This window comes from Acromyrmex echinatior, chromosome 8 (assembly GCF_024713525.1).
Source record: "Acromyrmex echinatior isolate Ae372 chromosome 8, ASM2471352v2, whole genome shotgun sequence".
In the NCBI taxonomy this organism is placed as follows: Eukaryota; Metazoa; Arthropoda; class Insecta; order Hymenoptera; family Formicidae; genus Acromyrmex; species Acromyrmex echinatior.
The window spans coordinates 1782346-1805774 of NC_141859.1; the positions used below are offsets into that span (position 1 = coordinate 1782346).

Consider the following 23429-nt stretch of genomic DNA (forward strand, 5'->3'; position numbering starts at 1 on the left):
TTCTGAAGTCCGCAAAAATAAAAAACGGATATTACATGTCATATGCATGATCGATTCTTCGATTTGTTCGATATAATAGCGAGGTCATGTCGAGATTCAGAAATTCGCTCAATATCTACAAAAGCATATTTATTATCGCGATGGACAGTGATAATTAGGAAGAACTCGCTTGCATTGCGAAAATATACATTACAGAAATTACTCGTAGTTAAATATCGCGAGCATCACATCATTCAAATTATTCACTGTATTTACTTGAATTAATTTTAAAAATTATGATTTAGCTTATTATTTTATTGTTGTCTTTATCGAAGCTCTGCTTATTTTTTGCACATTTTGAACATTTCTCTTGAAAATTTTGCAGAGTAAACGAGGCCAAATCTGATTATCGTATATCTCTAATCGCAATGATATCCAGTAAAAAAGAATAATATGCGTAAAAAAATTGTTCATTTATTTTTTAAGTAATATAATAAATATAATAAAGCACCGCACGTAATGTTAAGGGTGTCGTGTAAAGTCTGTGTAGAAGTACGCACAACAAATTATTCATAGATATTGAATATAAAAAAAAACTTAAAATACTTGAATATATTTAGCAAATATAAATATAATTGAGTTTAAAAATATTTATACGATAAAAAGAAAAATAAACGTAAAGTGATATTTAAATTCAGAAGATCTAGCTCAAAAATGCCACATGAGAGAACAGTGATTATTCCTGCTTTATCCAAGCCAACCGCGAAATCCTCCCTCTCTACATCAAAGTCTGCTTCACGCCCACTTTCCTTCCAGTCCGTATCCTTGTTATGCCTCGTAGACATTCACTAGAAGACCCACGCTCTTACGCCTGACAAGCCAGCAGAGTATACCCCCGCATCCTGTCAGAACATCATGCCACATGACTATCCATTGAGAAATGCGTTTGGTAAAACAAAAGCAAAAATACTAAAACAAAAGCGAAAAAGTAAATCGACATAGTTTCGTCATTATATTATATTTTTGTTTTGAGATTATATTAATTTACAAAGAAATTTGAATCTGGAAGATAGTTATATATTAATATCTTTTGTACTTCTTTCTGTAAATAAATGTCATAAAATATGTTACCGCAAAGTTTCTTTCAAATGGTAGAAAATATAATAAGTTAAATCCAATTTGCTTTTTATCATTGTTTCGTAATAGAATCGAAAGTAACTTCTATTTGCAGTGAAACTTAATTTTGAAAAATCAAAGGTATCTATAAAACTCTGCCTGGCCCTCCTACTTAACCAAATCTTAATGAATAAATTATAATAATGCGCTATTTATGCTCTTTCAAAATACGCAAGAAAAAATTTTTGCGCTTATTTCTGCCAACTAGGCAAATGTATAAAATTCTCTCTCTTGACAACTTGAGAAAATATTAATTTACAATTTGATCAATTACGCGATGTAAAATTTTAATATACCTATATATGTATAATTCGAATTGAATATTTGTCATATATGTTACATAGTATTATAACACCAAATTGCTAATTTTTAATGAGATATTGATATTCATTACGAAAGCATTTTATACATAATTATACATCCGCGTTGCGCGAATATTCGCTCTGAGAATCATTGCATGCTTTAACACACTAAAAAAGGGTAATAATTACGAGATGTTGAAATATTATAATTTCAATCAAATGTTCGATTTCAATCAAATGTGATCAAAAATAACTTTATTTTTCGAAAAGTCGATTATATTACTATGTTTGGTAATATTTTCTAAATATTTAGGAAAATTATTTTTACTTACATTAGCTGAATATTTGGTTGAAATTATTTCATTCGACATAGCTATTAGCAGATTCTTTTCTATATGCAGTAGATCTAAAATATATCATGAATGTTCATAATGACATAAAATGAGCATCTGATATCACAGTGGGAAGCTGAAGAGGAGGAATAAAACGAGCAGGGAAAACGAGAGATGACTTCCGTGACACTGTTAAACGTCGCGGCGCGACTCATAAATTCCTTTAATTAAAACTTCATATCTCACATCTGCATAAAGAGAGGAGAGCCTACGGATCTCCCGCTGTCCTCACTGTTCATTCATATTAACATGCTGCCGCATGCGAGACGCGCTATGTTCTGCTTCTCAGGGACCGAGATAAACTAAAGATCGCTGCGATTTGTTTCTTGAGTGTCTCATAATTCTGTACAGTTTTATATCTAATTTGATTACGTGACATTTTATAATATAGATATTTATAGATAGAATATAGATAGAAACGGGAGGGGGGGTGGGTGGAGGGGAGATTTGTGATGTAAAAGGATCACGTATCCAATAAACCAGTTATTCCCAAAATAATTGAAATTGATAGTACTGATTGAACTGGTTAATGGATAGTTAATAATTCATCAGTAACATCAATACAAAACAGAAAATTAATAGGCTCGATGTGATTAAATTTATATGTGCTCTGTCAACGCATTATAAATATACAGTGCATTGTTTGCGTAACGAGAAAAAAGTAATAATAATAACGGACATAATAATTAGTATAAAATTTTTTGTCGATAGCAATGTCGAGATCGGAACATTTATACGTATTCGCGTAAAATTATTTATAGTTCGGGACAGCAGATGCACAGGCCAACCCGAATGCATGCGTCATATTTCATAAATTAAATTCTGATTGTGAGTGGCAACTGACATCTGACATGAAACAATGTTGTCTGTAACTACAAACACAAGCATCATCGGTACTGTCGATTATCAACTGAATAAAATCATTTAATGCGCAAATTAAAATGTCGACGAACTCTACACTACTATGTGCTCGATATTTATACGTGATAACTTGTGATAATTAAATAATTTAAATTTTATGTACGTGCTTAAACAGCGGTATTAAATTAAAAGAGATACTAAATTAAAATTACAGCTAAGTGATTATTCTTTATCATTTTAAATTCTTTACAGACATTAAAAAAAATAAAGAATTAATGAAATTTCAATTAACTTCATTTAAACGGAAACATGTTATGTTAATTATTTATGGAGATAAGTAATGAAATGTAACAGTCTGTCGATTGTAAACAATATTTGTATCCGTGAATGTGGCTAATATAAATTGTTGCAATAATTTGGTTAGCAAGTAAAAATACTTTTTATATTTTTAATCGTAACAATTATTAAGGAATACTTGAAATAAAATGAAAATATAAAATAAAAGTAAAACCTTTTATTTTTCTTTTTCTCACTTTTTTTTTTAAATAAAAATACAATTGTAAAATGGAAATACAAATAAAGAATTATTTTTAAACTATTTTTAAATCATATATACATAGATGTACATGAAAATGTCGAGCGTGAAATAAATTCCGCGAAATACAGTTTACTTTACTAAAAAGCTAATATTTCGGCCTTGTCTTGTGCTTTTAGAAAAAAGAGAAAAGTTTTGATCTTGAGAGCGCATCCAAAGTGCAAGCTACATTATTTATGCGATTGATATCACAGGTAACATGCATCGGCGACAAAGTACGTTAAAAAGACAAAAAAAAATCGGTCGGTCGTTCCTCGCATTGAACGGTCCTGTATGGTGGAAACACGCGTATTTGATATCCCGCGAACATACTTTCTCACTTATCGCGAAGAGCTTTTCGCTGATATTGTCACGCGTTCTATTGGTGCTCGACGTGGTACGATTTGCGAAATGCTGACGCACTCGACTACAAAATCACGCTTGGACTATTAATGTACGTAATGTAATGCGAACGCAAACAGAAAAGCGCAATCGTCGACCGATCACACAGCATTAACCATTGCCTATGCAGAGAATTCGCCTAGAGAACCGCTGTAAGTATTAATAGGTATACGTGCATCGAATCGACAACTGCATTATGCAGAGCAAAACGCTGCCGTTGAATTAAGTAATTCAATTTAATTCTCAGGATGTGTGATGTTTTTTCCTCGTCGTTAAGGATAATATCTGGTGAACCGCAATATTAGTTTTCTTGATTATAACATTCACGAAGCGGGAGAGGTAAAAAAAAGTTTAAACTCTAATCCTAGGCTCTCGTAATGAATAAAATTAGAAAGTAAAATATTTTTTAATGAAGAAATTATTCATTAAAGTATGAAAAATAAAGAATGTATTTTACTGGGGAAAAAAGAAATATGATCTCACATCTGAAATTCCATCGTGAAAATAAAACACCTTGGCTGGTATTTGTAGTGTTTAATAACTCACGGTTTTTGGACTGACGCACCAGCGGTAAGCAGACACTGTGATGTTGTCGGCAGTTAAAGCAACACGTAGCCGCATAATCGTATGCAGATACATGAACGGTCGTATACTCATCTACCGAGCTCCATTCGTACTCTACATGCAAATCGTGCACTAGCAGCAAAGCCGTCGGCGGTAGTTGGTAGCGTATGATCGAGCGAGTAACTCGCCTTTGTATTGATGTGCGGTAACATTTCCTATACTAATTCGGCCACGAACGATTCCTTTGATAAGCTTGTCCCTGCCTGATCGTACCGTAATTATTACCGCAAATTTGTTGAACGCAACGTTTATGTAAGTTAATTTATCTCACATCCATGAACGTTTTATAAATCACGGTACGGTATATTTCCTCAGAGGGACGCATTGAACGATGATTATAATATAATATCACTTATTATACATAATGAGGATTATACTTCGCCTTCTGCTTTCTTGAAGAAAAAAAGTCATTCTTGTTATTAAAAATTATTGCAACTTTTGTCTTTATCAGTGATTTGACAAAAGTAGCAAAAAGAATCATTAGCCATTTAAAATTTATACAATAAAATAACTTGATATTTCAGACGAGGTATTTTAGATAGGGAAAAATGGAAATTCTACTGAATTATAGTATGATACTGGATATTATCTATAAAGACTGATAAAATTCTTTTTATTCGGACAATGGATTGCCAGATCTCGATAAACGATAATTAAGAATGGGCTTAGAAACAACGAGCAAAGCTGATATCTCTCCTTCCGGCCGTGTAATCATTTTTGGCAGCGAAAAGGGGACGTAAAAACCGCTTTGGAATTGCGCCAACGATTTTCGCCGCATTGCCCCACCTGTTACCGTCTCCACTGTACTACACACACGCACACACACACACACACAATTTCGCAACACCGGGTATACGTCGTCGTGTTCGCGATCTTTTTATTTCCGGTGAAACCGAGACCGTAGTAATTTCTACTCCGTCGCGACGCTAAAGAAGCAAAAAGTTCTCAAGCGAGCTCATCGGGAAAATGCACTTCCAACGTAGCGGATATTGACAAGGACAATATTTCCAGGATATCCGTAAATCCGTCGTGTTAATAACGCCCCGTGTTTTTCGTTGCGGCCGCTAACAAGGAACGCCAACAAGGAAAGCTCGTGATAAGCTACGGCGACTTTCTCACCGATTCTTCGCAGTTAATTACGCGATTCAATTTCAGCAAGCTCCAGACTCAGCGGTATAGACGAAAAGAATCGGCGGTGGTTGCACACCATGAATTTTCGCCCTGCGAGGATCGTCTCTCGTAGAAGTAAACGTGTCTCCTGATAAAATGGTTTACGGATAATCTGGCGTCGTCGTTCCTCACCGAAGCGGCGTGAAATGTCGCGAGATGAGAATAAGGACGAAAACGTTGCTGCGAAATTACAGCATAACGCGCTTAAGGAAGCTATTTTCCCTGGGGAAAACCCGTTACGCGAAAAACGAGCTGCCCTAAACTCCGTTTACGGGTGTTTTTCACGTGAGCGCGAGGAGTCCGAGCGACTACGATAAATACGATGTGACGTCGAGAAGTTATCGCAGTTATAAGACATTTTGCGGATTAAGTCGCGAATAGGGTCATTATCTCCGCGTTAATCCGCAGGCAATTTCAGAGTCATTTAATACGCAATGTTATGCAGACCTACATTAATGTGGAATATGCATTATAGTTGCGCTACGTAAACAGTTATTCCATACACGTCTGAAATGAACATATTCATAGCTCGTCTCATTAGCACAATTAATCGAACCGTATTCTTTGTGGCAAACTATAGGTATCATACTGTCATTGTTTTTCTGTGTTACTTGTATTACTTCGAAATTAGAATTGTTTAATATAATACGCTAAAAAGTTTTGATGATGTAACTTAGCTTGCGAAATAAATAATTTGATTTACAAGATATTTTAGATAAGTATGTTAAATGAAATATTGTATATATAATTATATTTGTTTATATGCGCGGTTAACGTGTTAAAAATCTGACAATCGATATAATAAAAATGTCTTTTTAGCGAGCCTTAAAAACTCGACTTTTCACATCATCACTCACTTTCGTAGAGTGAGAGCAGATTTTAAAGGACTTCGTAACTATTAGAATTAAATCTTTAACGAGCCAACCGCTGAATGTAACAAACCAGCAATGTCAGTCCTTGGTACGTCATAAAGCCCTACGTCGACTGTCTGTTCTGAAGTACATATTTGCTCGCAAACCGCGTCGCACTATTGCATATATACTGACAGCACATCTTGTATTATAATACTTCTAGTATTTCTGTTCTCAAAAGGATGCAACTAAAACGTAATATAAGGAGTGCGATCATTATTTTCGATGAAAAATGATTTCAATATTTCGCTGAAGCTGCACGGAAAAAATTTTCCTAGTATCAATAATTTAGCTAGATATAGAGATTTGAAAATAATTTTGTTGAATTTATTAAAATAATCACGTGTGGGATACTCATATTGGTTGTTAGAATATCAAAATTTTTTGCGATATTGTTCATTATATAATACTTATATTTCCTACATAATTATTGTGATGGTGTAAAAAAATTGTTTTTAAATCTGGATTTTGCTAAATTTTTAGATATTTCGGCAACACTGTGTGAGTTTTATCAACAAGTTTTATCTCTAGAAAAGAGAAAATATTCTTGTGCATACAAAAAGTATATTATATATTAAAAATTTTTAATTATTCCTTGTGAGAATTATTTCCAATCTATATTTTACATTTCCCGAAATGGGGTTATTCGTGAAGTTTCAACTAGTTCACTCAGGTATGAAATTTGAAACTTGTATTATAATATTCTGTATTATTCTACGATATATCATACCTGTACATTTACATTACATATAAAACAAAATATTGTATGATTACCAATACAGTGCAGAATAGAATTGAATAAGAATTAAAATAAAAGCAGAGATAATTCAAAATGTAATGTGTGGATTTATATATTTTTAGGTACTGTCACTCCAAGAGATTGGTATAAATTAATGGATTTTCCAGAGTTCGTATTTTTATTAAATTGGATATCAAATTTTGTCATAGTTGGAAATTCATGTAAAATGTCAAATAGGAGCTAAAGATGTCAAATCTACCTGCGATATAAAAATACGTAAAAGAGACACGGAAGTTTATGTTAATATAGAATGTAAGTCAGCATCAACGTGAACGAATAGGCGATCATGAGTCACAAACGCGTCGATGAAATTAATTGAAAACCAGTTTATTTATTGGCTATTCGCCGGCGCGATGCAAGTTTTTGGCTAACGTCAGCAGATCCGGCGCTATAGGCTCGAAGTGTAATTTGGTACAGGATTGAATAAGAGTAATTGCTTTTAGTCTCTTCACGCTCGTAATATCTTTTTATATCTTTGCTCTACATCCATTCATATATTAGAAATTTTGCACATGGCACAAATAAGAAGAAGGTCATATAGAGATAAAGCAGATCTTGGTGCCTAATCTTTTTGTGAATTTTACAATTTCCAATTTAAATAGTGCTGGGATATATAATATCACAAATTAAATTGACAATCTATTAGGTGTTGGAATTAATTCGTATTTTTAATTTTTAAATTAATTTTTAAAACACTGTAAAAAGAATTTATTACGAAAGATATCATCTCAAGGTTCGAATCTGAATCTCCTTCATCCCTTAGGAGCATCTTATCAATTCGATTATCAAGGCAACGTGGTATTTTAATATAATCGCAATAATCAGTAGATATATGTTGGAAAAATGTTTTTTTTTTAGGCGACATAAATAAACCATATTAAATGAGTATTGACTGTAAAAAAATTACACGTTACACATTTTGCAATCTATGTGCAGAGTAACGCAAAAGGCGGAGCGAGTTGTTAAAACTAAAATGATCATTACCTAACGTGGCTTCGATATGCATGTATAATCCGGGGCAACATCGCTCCGACGCTAAATCGTCTTTCGTCACGCTTCGTGATCGATATCGCGCGTATAACTAGATTGGAATTTCATCCGCTGAACGCGAGAAAAAGAACAGTGCACTCTCCCCGAGACTTATTGAGCAAGAAAGACTGCGTTTCCCTCGCACTTCCTTCCACCTCCCCCGCGTGACTACGGAGGTGGCTTAAAACACAACCCTATTACCGGTAATCAGATGGACCTGATCCCTCGGGGATAGGGGCTTAAGGGACTTCGAGCTGGAGAACCAGAAGGGTATCGAAATACACCGACACGCTATGCGAACGTAATTGAAAGTTTCCCGACGTTGCTGTCGCTGCTCGCACCCAGTTTCCTTTCTTCGCGAAACTTGGCTCGGCTTGACGCGCTGAAAGAAAACGGCTGAATGGGACTTAGCGTACCGATAAGGGCGGGAAACAGCATAGTGTGGTCTTAGAACCGTCCTTACAACCGACATGGTGAATTCTTTCAACGATATTGGGAATGTCGATAAGCGATGGGAAGACTGTCTAATGTGTGAAAATAAGAATTTGATAAATAAGTAGAAAGATGGTGAGAAAAATAAATTATTAGAATTTAGAACATACATTGAAAGAATGGGTTTGCTAAAGTATCTAGATACAAATTTGAAAATAATTTTGTTTAAATCAGAATAATTACGTAGGACGCTCAAATTTTAATTAAAATGTTAAAACTTTCCGCAGCATTGTCATTAATGTCTAAGAGTGAGATATAATTATTTTAACAAAATTATTTTCAGATTTGTATTTGTAACTAAATTTTTAGATATTTCAGCAAAATTGTTTCGTATACAAACATTTTTCCGTATACTTTTAGATTGTTACGCTAGAGAAAATATACGAGTAAGCTAGCCTAGTGTGTATCTAACGCAGACGCAAACTGTATTTCATTACAGAGAGAAACTAAAACACCTCGGGTCAGGAAAAAATTACCGTGAAAAAAAAAAAACAAGGTATTATTTTTTAATTAATCAGAAAGCTTGTTATATTAATTAGGGAGCTTACTTACATAATTTACTTCGCATAACTCGTCCATCTTTCAGCGGCAAAGGATACAAAATGTTTTATCTGATTGCGCGCAAATATTGTAGTAAATATCAGATAAATTTCACGCTGCAAAATTGCAAACAGATGAGGAGATTTGGGTTTCTCGCCTGCATTGCACGCAAAGATGACGTTAATTAGATATTGTTATGGGGTTTTCTTTGATGTAGTCCGTTTTCGCTGTACCATCGCTCACGCTACATGGGAAGGTATTGATGCATTGATACATAGTTATATGTCCTAGGTATTATCGCTCCAATCCAGTAACCGCTTAATTAAGGTGATCGCCCTCGTCGCCTTTGACATGGTCTTCCATGCAAGTACAATAACGACGAGCGTTTAGTTCGTGTTGATGAAATAATACCTTGCTCAAAGCGTCGCATAATCGATTTAACTTCATAATATATAGATGTTGTAGCCTATACAAAATAATATGCTGGAACGATATAATCGCGAGCGTATTATTTGTTACGAGACTATCACCGTAATACCAATTCTAATCCTATAATGTGATGCATGCATTTAATATCTTTCATAGCTCTTCGCTACGCATAATTTTAAGATAAAGATGTTGATCTTCTTTCTCTAAACATTTTTTGAAATACAAGAAATTTTAGAAAATTTATAGTTAAATAATACACATAACATTAGCTAATATTAGCAAAAAATTTTGTTGTAAATATGCTTTAAAATTAATTGCAAAGAAACAAAACAAATAATTTGGCTTATAGTGACTTTATGCATCGAAATGATCATAATTTTTTTAGTTTTAGGTAAAGATTTTTAAACAAGTAAGTGGATCCAAATAAACTTTTGTACGAATTTTTATTAGAAATTTATTATATACAAAAAAATTGATTTAATTCGTAATGCGATGATCTTTTCATTTGCAAATAAGTATTACGTAAAACAAGATTTTATATGAGAATTAAAACAAAAAATTAAATAACTTCTGAATTAATAAGAGAATTGAAATTCAAATTTTATATAAATACTCAGACATAAAATAGAATAATCTATGAAATTTTTATATTTTCGCTAATGCTTTAGGATGTGTTATACATACATATTTAAAAGAAAACACAAATAAAAAAAGGTATTTTATTGCGTTTAGTCTTTTCGTCAAATATTTTCAACCAAACTGAGATGAAATCTAACTTGTTCCATTCTTCATCGATCATACTTATTTATCTATGGATATCTAGTAACGATATTAAATATTCGCTATCTCGACGTAGCAAAATGCGCGGAAGTCCCCAAGAGAACCTCGAAAACTTCTTTGATCATGACAGATAAAAGAATGATAAAAACGAAAAAGAATCGATACATCGTGAGGTAGAATAGAAGATTTGGAAGAGCGTGCAACAGGGAAACGGAAGAAGCGCGAATCCCTTTGTGAACGGAACAGATCGAATAGAAAAGGAGATAAGCGAGTTAAGAAGACGAGTACACGCGAGAAAGAACAAAAAGATGACAGCGACAGACAGAGGACGACTTCTTTATTCTATCCAACTATTCTTCCGAATGGATGGAATATATTTCAAGAAAAGATTCAAGGAAAGATTCTCGCAAAAGATGAATTGATCTCATTATCCATATAAAGAATTAAACTTTTACTTTTACTTTTTTTTCCATCGCAGATATGTTCAAGGTATTTTACTTTTTGGCAATTTTTTATTTAAAGGATTGTTAATCCTTGAAAGAAATGAAAGTCGATAAAACGCTCAATCGGTCAGATGACCGAATCAATGCGCCGGCGCATTCAGATACGTCTGATTATTCCTCTTGAGCACGAAGAGCGAATATTGTGAGAGGAAGATTCCAGACGTTATCCATTATTCTGCGGAGGTATGGCGGTCGGGTAAATCGCGCGATTTTCATCGACGGGTCTCAATGAGGGGTGTGCAACCATTGCCTTACCTCTCCTGCCGATTCCCTTCTTGGAAAGGTGGCAATCTTCCTCGTCTTCGACGATTCGAAGATTTCCTCTCGATCTCGAGATAGAAAAGCTCACCCCTTATTCGCGGGGGTACCTCAATGCCATCGGCGCACACCTTCGGCTCATACTCGATTTCCTCTATACGACGCGCCACGGCGATTCCTCGCCATGCCTCGATTCCGAAGAATATTCCTTGGAAGAATTCATAACGTCCATTTATGCACGGGTCAGTAATTCATATCCGAGAAGTTCCACCGGCACAATCGAACTAACGGACGTATATCCGTCGCCCTTTCCGCGAATTCTGGCTGACTTGAATTCCTTCTTGAGAGAAAGAGAGAGAGAGAGAGAGAGAGAGAGAGAGAGAGAGAGAGAGAGAAAGATTTTCAGCATAAGATGGTGCAGCTACACTTTTCAATTTCGCCACGTTCTTCTCATTACTTTATATTCTTATAGGTGAATAAAGTTTTCACTTTTCTGTAAGTGCTAGATTTTCATATCTCGTCTTCTTAGACAGCTATGTATTAATGTATTATACGCAATCGTAATTATATGTACCAATATACTTTATAATTTAACTAGTTCCTATATTTTCAAATGAGTTACAATTTTCTTAATATGGAAACTTATACTCGTATAACATTTTCTTACTTCAAAAATGACACAACAAAAAATTAAGTTTCTTAGAAAAGGGGAAAGTTATTTATTAATTTATTAAAATTAATAACTAATCAAATAATATCAGCAAAAAGAATTTTTAACATCAACTGTCATATTTGTCATTTTCGTTTCACAATTCTTAAAAGTCATCCTTTTTGAATTATAACAATGGTTTTTTTTTTAATATCCGTTTTTTTTAGTTGTGTCGTTTTTGAAGTAAAGAAATATAACTGTCAACATAGCTGTCACTTTGAGTCTTTCGAATACATGAAAAGGTATGTACATGAAAAGATGTAAATATTATATAAATATTAACTGCAAAAAAATAATAAATTAGTCTTTATAAATATTATTTCACAAGTTTAATTGCTGCAACGTGAGGTACACCAAAAAGAAATCACCATCCATTTTATTTCGGAGAAGTTTAAGGCAACGGCATACATCAACGCAAGTATGACAAGCGTTAAAATGGCGGTACGATGATAATCCACAAGCGGCATGTTCGCACATACATACATGCACACACGCACACATACATACAATACACGTCGCTGAAAGCTCGCGACTTTTCGACGACCTACGACCTCCTCCAACCCGCGCGCGACCTCCTCGGATCTCTCTCAAGCATCAACCTATTTTCATCTTGGGCCCTGGAGGAGAAGGCGGGGAGATGTTGGAAGAGTAGACGGAGTAGACGTTGGCCGGGATGGGGCGTGTTTGGGAACCCTTTTGCGGTGCTCTGAAGACAATGGAGCGAGTGCAAGCGGGACGACCCGATGGAGGAGGAGTAGTTGGATGGTATAAAGGAACCGACGTCTACGAAGAAGAGGCACTCTCCTATCTTTCTTTTTTTCCACCATTCCTGGATAGATGTTCTTCTTCGTCTTAACTTGCTTATCTCCTTTTCACTTCGATCTACCTCTGCAAGGCGCTTCTGCAAGGCACCTCTTCGCTGCGTTTCCGCTTGAAAGAGAGTCATAGGATGACTTGGAACGCAACATTAATAGAGTTACGGTATCATTTTGCATTTGCCTTTGCGTTTGCGAGAAATACATCGATAATATCCGCCACTATATCATGTAAATTTACTAGATAAAAAATTATATCAAAGTGAATTTCAACCCTTACACGCCACACTGGAAATAAGACGCTGAGTATTGGCATCGCCAATCCAATTAGATTGGTTACAACTTTTATAAGAATAAATATATTGTAAAAATTTTTTAATAGAAACGTCAACCTTTAAGTAATAATACCAAGCAAATATATACATATTAAATAAAATATTTAAAAAAGTTGTAAGCAATAGAAAAAGCTTGGAAAAAGAAAGCCACTATACGGAAAAAACCGTAAAAAACCGTTTAAGGGCTAAGATTAATATAAAATATTTCCTATAAAATTTTTCTAAAATTTATACATGAGCGCTGAAATTTATTAAAAACATAATATCTCATTACATATTTTCACGTTTTTTTTATAACATTTTGTAATTAATGCTTAAAACATTATAATTTTTTATTTCATATTACTCGATATTTACATAAATGATAAGTAATAATAACATCTTTGTAAAAAGTTTTAACATTCTTGGCGTAACAAAACTTCGATGAGAATACATCGTTTATTACAAAGCCTTTCAATTCTGTCAACAAGCCGTATCATTACAATGACTGTTAGACGCTGACAACTTGCAGCATTCAGCTGAATGTTCATTCAGTAAGAGAACAAAGATCGCGGGATAAAGAGCAAAACGATACAAGGAAGCCTCGAAGAGGGAATTATCTCACAAAGCAGAGATAAATGCAACGATTCGATTCTAAGTAATTCTCGAGAGGCAGGTCCGTTTGTAGAGAAAGGAGAGGAAGAGCGAAAATCTCCGGCTTTCTCTTAAAGCGATAATAAGGTGCGCTTAACTCGAAAAGTGCCAAGTATAATAAGCAAGGCGTACGTAATTTTTGCACTCTCAATAGGAAACTACTTGCCAAATGATATCGATCTTTAAAATATAAAAACCGCACACACAAAAATAGATTTACTATATTATACAGGACATCCTAAAATTCGCGATTTAAAATACTATAACAAAAAAAGTTTCTTGAAAAATTAATTAATAAAAAAAAGTTATTTGTAAATGTTTCTTTTGAGGACACTCTGTAACAAATATTAAGCGGAGCAAGTATGAAATAAGAATATTTTTTTCGAGTAAAAGTACGATAATTGCATTTGCGACGGTTCCAGTCCCCTTTCTCTCCTTCCTCGCTAACTGAGCGTTGATGACTGGCGAAATGGAAAATCGTGAATCACCAAAGAATGTAGATCTCCTCGTATAAATTTGCAACTCACTGTACGGTATGCATTTAAGAGAATAACGTCGTCTAGAACACGCGGGAACTTTCCGACACATTCTGCTTTGCATTTTACATACGAGCGACACGACGTTAATTTCAAGTACGTCAAACTCGAACTCGCGGTGCATGCGGAGATCACGAAGCTGCCTCAGACTATTCGGTTCTGTATAATAGCGCGATGGGCAATGCGATATTCAACGATGGATCTCCTTTCGATGAAAGGCGACCTGTTCTCTATCGATCTCGCGAACTCCTACGAAGAGGTATGGCTGCACAATTGCTTGACGGTCCCATTGTCGCGGGTCCACTGTCTTGGTCCTCCATTTCAGTGTCCTTAACCCACGAAGTGGAATCATCACGTCCCTTCACTCCACCGCGTCGCACCACTCTGCGGTTCCTTACTCGTCCGCCCGAGTCTCGCCGCGGTAAATCTTCAGAGAATGGCCCTCCGATTCGACAGAGCTGTATTTGAATATCACAGGTCTTGACACGGGTTAAAACAATGCACCTATTTTTTCCGGCTGTACCGGCTGGATAATGCAGTGCTGCGCTTATAGATAATGAAAAAATTCCTCGATAATTAAAAAAGTGAATTTCGATAATGAAGTCGTTAACTAGATGAACATCCACTCTCATAGTTAGAATTAGACATTTACGGTACATAAATTAGGTTAAAAATAATTTATTCTATTCTCCCGTAAAAAAAATACTTCTTTCTGAAGAAGCTATAAATTAACATTGAATGGAAGATCTCTCGTCGACGGTGAAGCGACCGTCCCTGTTCGCTTCGCGGACAATTCATACTAACTTCGCACACCGTGCACAATCAACTCGACATATAATAAGACATCGCGCTTACAGCTATTCACTCGCGATCACTCAGCTACGATCATTCGTCGGAAAGCACGACAGTTCGAGAAACACGACGGTGTCTTTGAGACTGTAACGTCGGAAGTGCAAGAAATGCCTATCCTACAGAGGAGAACAAATACAACGTCTAACCACCATTTTCTATAAGAGGCAAGACAACCGTAGACAAGCTTACAAGGCACATTATGCTGAGGATCCGGTGGTCGTGGTTTGCATAAAGCACCGGTGATAGTATTCTCCTTGGCACATGCGAAGGATGAGACGCGGATAAATCATGACAAGAAATCCGAATTATATAATACAGGAAGTAGAGGTAGAGATAGAAAAATAATAAAGTATTTGCAGAATATAATAGGCAACAGAATAAAAGATGCTACAATTTTTGATAAATTAATTTTAATCTGATATAAGTAAAAATATATAAAATATCCCAATAATCGTACAATAAGCATTCTCGAGATTAATTGAAATCGAGAATTGTAATATCAAATTCATGTTACACTATTAATTTTTACATTAAAGAGGTAATATGAATTTTTATTGCTCACAATATTTTTTTAGTTCCTTAAATATGTATTACATTCTAATGATCAATTAATATTATTAATTATCAATAAATTTTAAATATTAAAGAAATTATTAATTCTCACACGCGTGAATTATTAATCCTTACTTGATTGTAATTAATCGGCTTTCTGCTTAGTTTAATTTTCCGTCGATTTTCATAATTTGTCATATTACTTTTGGATTAAGGACACAGATTAACACAAATTGCAGAAATAATTCAAGCAATGATATCGACTACTCGTTAATAATTATAACAGTATAATATTTCCTGTTACATCTTCTAAATTCGGCATTACCACGAATTGAGGACCAGTGCAAGACGAATCCTATTAAGTATTATATATTACATATTGTATCTTTCGTACAAAGCATCTACACTTTCATTTAATGCGCAATCGTTCGCGTCAAAGGTCTAATCTTAACAAAGGCAAGCTTAATATACATATCGTTTGTTTCTCGTATTCGTAATGAACGAGTCGCTGAAATTTCAACTCCTTATTAATGGAATGCATAATTTCGACTGATTGGGCCTCGAGTGCGTTTAAGTTCTCCGTGTGCCTTAATTAATACGTTCCCCTCAGACTCACAAACGCACGCATATATCACCGAATGCGCACTAATGAAATAGCGGTTAGCGGCTGTTGAAATAGCGCAAACGCCTTGTAGAATCAGCCTCGACTCTCTGTAAACTCGCAGTCGCATTTGCACACATGATGTACATGTCTTATCCTCTTCCGTTAGAATTATTACTAACATTTGTAGTATTAAGACTGAAAGCTACACTCATGTTTCTTTATTAACAACATCTATTTGATAAAAAAAAAGGAACTTTTTGATCGCAGAAGAAGTGATACATATCTTAATTGCTCAATTTTATTTTTTTTTTGTTTAACTTTTTGTTTTTCTCGTGTATATCTATATAAAAAAAATACGAGCACGAGTTTCATATTTCTCACTTTACCTCTTATCGATTTTTGTCCAATTACGATTTGATAAATGACTCTGGTAGAGGCGTTAAAATGAAAAATCACGGAGGTGCGTTAAAACTGACACGTTAATTTGTCAAATATTGTCATGGATCTCTTAATTGTGTGTGTGTTGTATCTCTGCTTCGATCTTAATATAACGCTGTAAAATGTGATGACGCGCGTATATTTCCTATTTTCATTTTATCACTCCTTGCAAATCAAATGATTGAGGACGGTACCTTAATTGCGCTTCTGATTGCGAGAGATTGCATCCGTATTTCTCACAAAAAAAACTGCACGATGTGACGACTGGGGTTAAAGAAATGGCACGACACGAAATCGGCAGAACGATTCACCTCAATCTTGCAGATTGTAAATCTGTGTATGATTTAATTTTATTTTTTTTTTCTCTGCATATATTATCGGTTCATCGATTCGCGCAGATTCATGCTAATTGAAGTAGAAAAACCTTTCTGTTCATTTGTTTAATCGAACGCACGTACAACATGCAATATATTCTCGTGTATTGGCGGCAAATGGTCACTTATTTCACCGCCGAAGAAAACCGACGCGAATGAAATGACAAACGCGCTACTTTTAGCGAGTTAAAAAGAAGAATCGACGATTACGCGCTAATGAATTTGTCGCTTTCTATAGAGATCTGTCCAACGAGATCTCCTCCACTGGCGCTTGCGTACGCGGAACGGCTCTAATATGTTTTTAATGGAGCCGCACCACCGTCTACGATGAATAATGAAGCACGAATTTAATTTGCGCCACCTTGAGATTCATCTCAATCTAGAGTGAACGGAGAGCCGATCGCATCGGTGACAAAATGGAGCGGTCTGATAGCTAAGTGATTTATGAATGATCCAGAGATTTTCCTCGCGTATCCGTCATCTTCTAAAGTTTCGCATATTCCAGTGGACCTTCTTATTTTTAACACGAAATCAGGTCAACATGGTTGAGACTATTCTTTAATCCATGTCAAGTCGAATTTTCGTAGTAAAAGACTTTATGAAGAAACTTAGGAAGAGATTTTGAGATTTTTCACTATCATGCATTAAGTAGACTAATAGAGAAAAACATTTGATGTCGTATACCTAACCACAAGTAGGTGAATAAAATGTTCTATTTTCTGTCATAAAATAGAAGAGAAAGGATATAAATATTATCGAATTACCATTGAATTAATCGAATACGATACATACACTTACCTATGTAACATCCGCAGATATTATTTTGATCAATAAGCTATCGTGACACGCTAGTCAGTGGTTCGATGATTACGCAAAAGGCAGTCACGATAGTCTTGAACCAACTTGTTTAAAGTGAGTGATGTTACGTGATATATCCAATTTTCTTATATATTTCTATATATATATATATATATATATATATATATATATACATGTATATATATCATACATGCATATTATATATTTATATTATATACTTGTATATATGTATACATATGTACATATATAAAATGTGTATACTGTTAATCGATCCAACGGATATTACGTGTCCACTTTGAAGTGCCATTTTAAAATGCCGCCATTGCCGCCGGCTCGCAAATTGAATTTCAAAGTCATTCTGCTGCATCGACCATCAGTGGGCATATTTTGCAGAATGATAATATAGAAATAACTTTCGCGAAAAACAGAAAAACTCGTTACACCCGTTATATCTTTCGTGTTAAAATCGTGATGTTATATATAAAATCAATGTATTATTAATACACAAGTATAAGAAAATTAAACGCAGTTTAATAATGAATTAAATTGAATGATAGACTTGCATTTAATTATTATTGAAATGAATAAATATTATTGAAAACTTCTGTAAATTATACGAGAAGTATAACTTAATAATATGTAAAATATCGCTTTGAATTTTTTCACTGTTTTAAACTCGTTATTATAAAATATATGTACATATAAAATTTCTATGTAATTTTATATTAATTTCAGCTAATAATGAATTAACGTTCTTAACATAAAACGTGACCAAGTTTTTTATTAATTTTTTTATCGAACGTTTTATTTCATAATTTCTATCATTTGTAGTTAGAAAAAGTACGTCAATATCAGTACGATGAAGAAATGTATAGATGATTTATGATTTCAGTAACATCGCGTGTATAAGAAAAAGAAATATTTATACGACAACAATATAATTGATAACGCAAATTGATAACGGAATAATTTTTTCCTAATTGTATTACGATATTCTTGGAGACCCGTTAAGATCAGCTCGTGATAATCGCGGAATCTTAAACCAACTATATTTCAGGCCAATATATAAAATCGCACATTTCTTACTAGGATAGGCTTGAATGGAGAATTTCGTATCGATATTCGATTTTCTCATCCATAGTACATCTCTTCTTTCGTGATCGCGCTTTATAGGCCAAAAGAAAAAGAACGACAAAAAGGAAACGCAAACCTGTGATTTCGGGTCTCCCATTAAGTGATAGATCATGAACGGCTGCTTAGCTGGAAAAGAGACTTATACGCCAATCGATTACAGAAACGGCTTTGTCCACGATAATCTTTGTATCTATAATTCTTCAGAAATAACGTAAAGAAGATCATGACACGGGTGTCAACTATAAAATTGATATCCGAGTGTATTACTATATTATTTAACGCGCACGCGAGTTTTTATTTGTCCCATGAGATCTCGATAAGACATGCAGTCTGGAGCTTTACGAGAGAATCTCGTATTATATGAGGATTGGGTTTAATATTTGACAATTTCATCGAGCGAACAATAATCTCGCGAGATTATTTATCTTTCGGAGATGGGAATTAAATCGATTCGCTAAATTACTGAAAGCTCAGTGGAGTCCCCCCTTCTCCCGGGGGGCTCTCCACCGAGCATGAATGAATATTTAAACACAGAAAAGGCAGCCAGCATTAAAGACTTTCTTATTATTGAAAAGTTCACGATAGAAAATAGCTTATTACTTTCAATGCACTCGAGTTTTTCGATAAGCTTCATTATTTCGATACTCTTACGAGCTTTTATTCATTATTTTATCATTTATAAGTACCCATAAAATGATTCATAATAAATATAACTTAAAAATGTGCACATGCCTAAATACAGTACGATAGATAAAATTGTTCTTCTTTGCGTAGATAGAAGTAAAAGTATAAGAATATTTTTTTTTATTAACTGAGAATTTTTTTCAACAAAAATATATTAATATTACGAATATGCATGTGATGGTTACAGATTAGAAATAAAAACCTTTTCATAAGACAAGTTTAGGAAAATATAGATGAAAACATGATATTTTTCAATTAATATCCAAATAAATATCAGCGTAATATTTTTTTAGTCATAATGTAAATAATGAAAAATTGGAAATTTGCGATAAATTATTATTTTTCTTGACGTTCTCTTTTAAAGGAAAATTGTCGATTTCGCCTTAATAAAAAAAAAGGAGAAATATTTTTTATTAATTAATGGCATATATTATAATTTTATTTTTATGTTCTTTTTTAAGTTATGTTTACAAGTTTTTATTAAAATCTTCATCAATAAATAGAGATAAACAGGAATAAAAAAAAACTACATCTACAAAATGTCAATATCATGATGCTGCTTTAAAGCCAAAATGATGAGATAAAAAGTGTATTTTATAGAGACGGATTAGACAGATTAATAAAAATAAAGTTCCAATGGTAACATGAATTCCATGGAAACCTGTGGCAAAGAAAGTTGATCTATAAACAAAGTCAGCTATAATAAAGGGGGAATTAATATATTCAATTAATTGAAGTAGGGAAAAGTGCTCCAAGGGCAATTGTTATTAATTTTTTTTTCTTTCATTAGTATCTTTATTAATTAAGGCATTATGTTTCATTTTAAAGAAGAATTCTTAAAGAGAATGTTATGATGTACGCGTGCAAAAAAATATAAACATAAATCTTTATTCGATAATTTATTATAAATGAATTTTCTTGATGTGTATGTGTACAGCAAGAAAATTGACATATTTCTTCGGACAAATGTATTTATTTTATGTTTCTCGATGTTCGATTTCTGCAGTGGAAACAGAATAAGATTTCAAAAATTGCATTATATAAGCCAGTCCACGAACTCATCCATGAAATAAAGAAGCTTGTAGCCCATGTCTTTTAAACAAAGCATAATCTATGGATATTCAATATCTTCAATATCGATGGCTTGCTCTTGCATTTTAACTTTTCTCGGAAAGCTATTCGCGACATCCATCTCCCTGAGTTGCGTGTAAGAAGTTAAAAAAATAACCGAGATTTTTTTTCCTAGTTTCACTAACTGTCCTCGACTTTGAAATTCGACGAGATTACAGCGAGAAAAGGGATATCAAATATCTCGAGTCTTTCTCTGTTTTCTATCCCAGCGAACAAACGAGACAGCAATTTCGCAATTTATTGTCACCAGTTTACATTATACGCGCGACATTAAGACTTTCCTTATATATTGTAGGTGGTTTTCGTGGAAATACTGAAAAGGGCTACCTTTCCTGTGGAATATCCTATTATATTTATATTAATCCTTTTTTAGTAAGGCGGGTTAGATTCGTATACTTTACAACATTCATATCGCTATTTAATAAAGGAAGATTTCATGACACAATATATATTATTTAAAATAAAGTACTCGAAAAAGAGATTATAGGAGTCAGTGCAGTAAGATATGCGCTATTTAATTAAACAATATAATATTTAATAATAAGTCATTTAATTATATAATTTGCAAAATTTAAAAAAATGTCTCTGCTTTATATATTTACTTCTTTTTATCTATTTTATATAATACATAAAATTAAATAAAAAATGAACCAAACAGCATCGGGTCAGATTCAGTTCTACTTTTTTTAGATCTTTTGAAAATTCATTATCATAAGAGGACTAATTATTTTGACGATAAGGCACTGCTTCTTTTTTTTGTTGTTTAAATAGGGAAACAGACGAATGGAAGAATTTACATATATTAATCTAATGAGAGAATAAAGTCGATTTCGTCTAACGACGTAACAAACACCGTGCATTTTTATCGTGCACCATTTCCCCGATCGTACTCAAATCGCCAACGGCCTACTTAGAACCCACCCAGCCAGGCAATTTATTTTCATTTCTCCTAACGATTCTCGACTTTGCTCGCGCCCCACTTTCGACATAGACGACGAATAATTCGAGACCCCTTCGAGAACGACGCGATTCACTTGGCGCGATCGATCGCGTTAACGTTACTGCTCCCGAGGAACCTTGTAACGCGATTACGAGTGAGCTGGAAAACGCGTATAATGGCTTCCGCCGTCTCGGACGATGCGACATCGCCGATGTCGATTCGACAAAGGGAATGTAAGCACTGGGTTCTAACAGTGAAAGATTTTTTTATTCGAGCAAACGATGTGTAGGCAGCTGTCGCAACGTGTTCGAAAATCCTCTCTCGCTTCTGCTCACTTCCTCGCTACTGCAGCATATGTTTTGTGAGTTTGGAAAAAACCTGGATGTTAAACTTTTTAATAAATATTTCATCGAATTTTGTTTTAGCAACTTTGCACTCTGCTCCGCATATAAAGTTTCATGACCCAAAAATTAGGATTACGTAATACATTATACATTATATTTAGAAGCTTGCGAGATCAACAGAATTATGCATTATACATTACGTCTTGAGATACTCCTACAAAATTGCTACATAATTTTTATTAATTTATGACATACGTTATAATTTTGTCATTATTTTTTTTCCATCTAGAATCTAATATCCATTTCACAGTAGGTAAATTTTTCCACGTCAGAATGCAGAAAATTAAATATGTTAATTATATTTTTATTAACTTTGAGATTAGAAATAAATTTTATATTAAATATAAAATGAACGTTATTTTAATTGTAATTTAAAACTAAATTGTGTATAATAATATTTATTTAAAAAATTCTTAAATTATCAAAGAAAATATCTAGCAGACAGACTTTTCATGCAAACTAAGGCAAACACAACGTATTTTTTTAGCGCGTAGTTTTTTTTAATTATAAACGCATGTTGACTTAATTGTAATTTAAAGTTAAATTTTAATGATATTTATTTTAAAAAATCTTAAATTATATACATAAAAGAAAATAACATCTATAGCTGAATCTCTATATTGAAGTAAACGTACTATTTTTAATACTATTTTTATATATATTTTCTTTCTCTCTTTTCTTCGATCCCTTTCTTTGCCCTTTCTGCGGATTTGCCGTTGTCATGCCGCGATTGCGGCACAACAGCTCGTAATACGTAAATTTCCACGGATGTATACGCACCGCTGCATGATTAAGAGAGACTCGACTTCCACGAGATGTAGTGACAAGGAACGAAATACGAAGGAGACGAGAGGAGATAACAGAGATAGAGAGGACGGTTTGGTACCGTTTGCATACCGCTGTATAATATACGTAACTGCGTTACGCGACGTACAATGCGCGCATTAGGGAAGGAATAACGATACGTCGTTTCGCCAGCTTTGCGCTGCTCTGATTTGGCCCTGACGTAATGATGTTCCGCGTCGCTTATTTGTTCCGCCGAAAGCGCCGCGTGACAGAGAGAGAACGTTGCAGACGAACAAATTTACTGTTTGACTGGCACATATACACTGAAAAAAATTGGTTCAATTAACCTGAAATACATACGTAATAACCAGGCTGCTTGTTTTGATTAAAATAACCAGATAAATTTGGTTGCATATATTCTGGTTACGATAACCCGCTATATTTAATTGTATGAATAGTGTT

The 23429-nt window shown here is 34.0% G+C and overlaps 2 protein-coding genes and 1 long non-coding RNA gene across 8 annotated transcripts in view; 1 reads left to right on the forward strand and 2 right to left on the reverse strand.

Moving 5' to 3' along the window:
- The window catches only part of Nrx-1 (neurexin 1), a 235051-nt gene that overhangs the window by 193177 nt on the left and 18445 nt on the right, over nt 1–23429 (reverse strand). The gene's annotated exons all lie outside the window — the stretch shown is intronic.
- The window catches only part of LOC105150793 (uncharacterized), a 160542-nt gene that overhangs the window by 64064 nt on the left and 73049 nt on the right, over nt 1–23429 (forward strand). The window lies entirely within an intron of this gene.
- LOC147908670 (uncharacterized) lies at nt 471–23126 on the reverse strand. The gene is made up of 2 exons (XR_015546023.1): nt 15291–23126; nt 471–14707 (listed from the first exon to the last, which is right to left on the reverse strand). It is a non-coding gene; the product is annotated as an uncharacterized LOC147908670 (long non-coding RNA).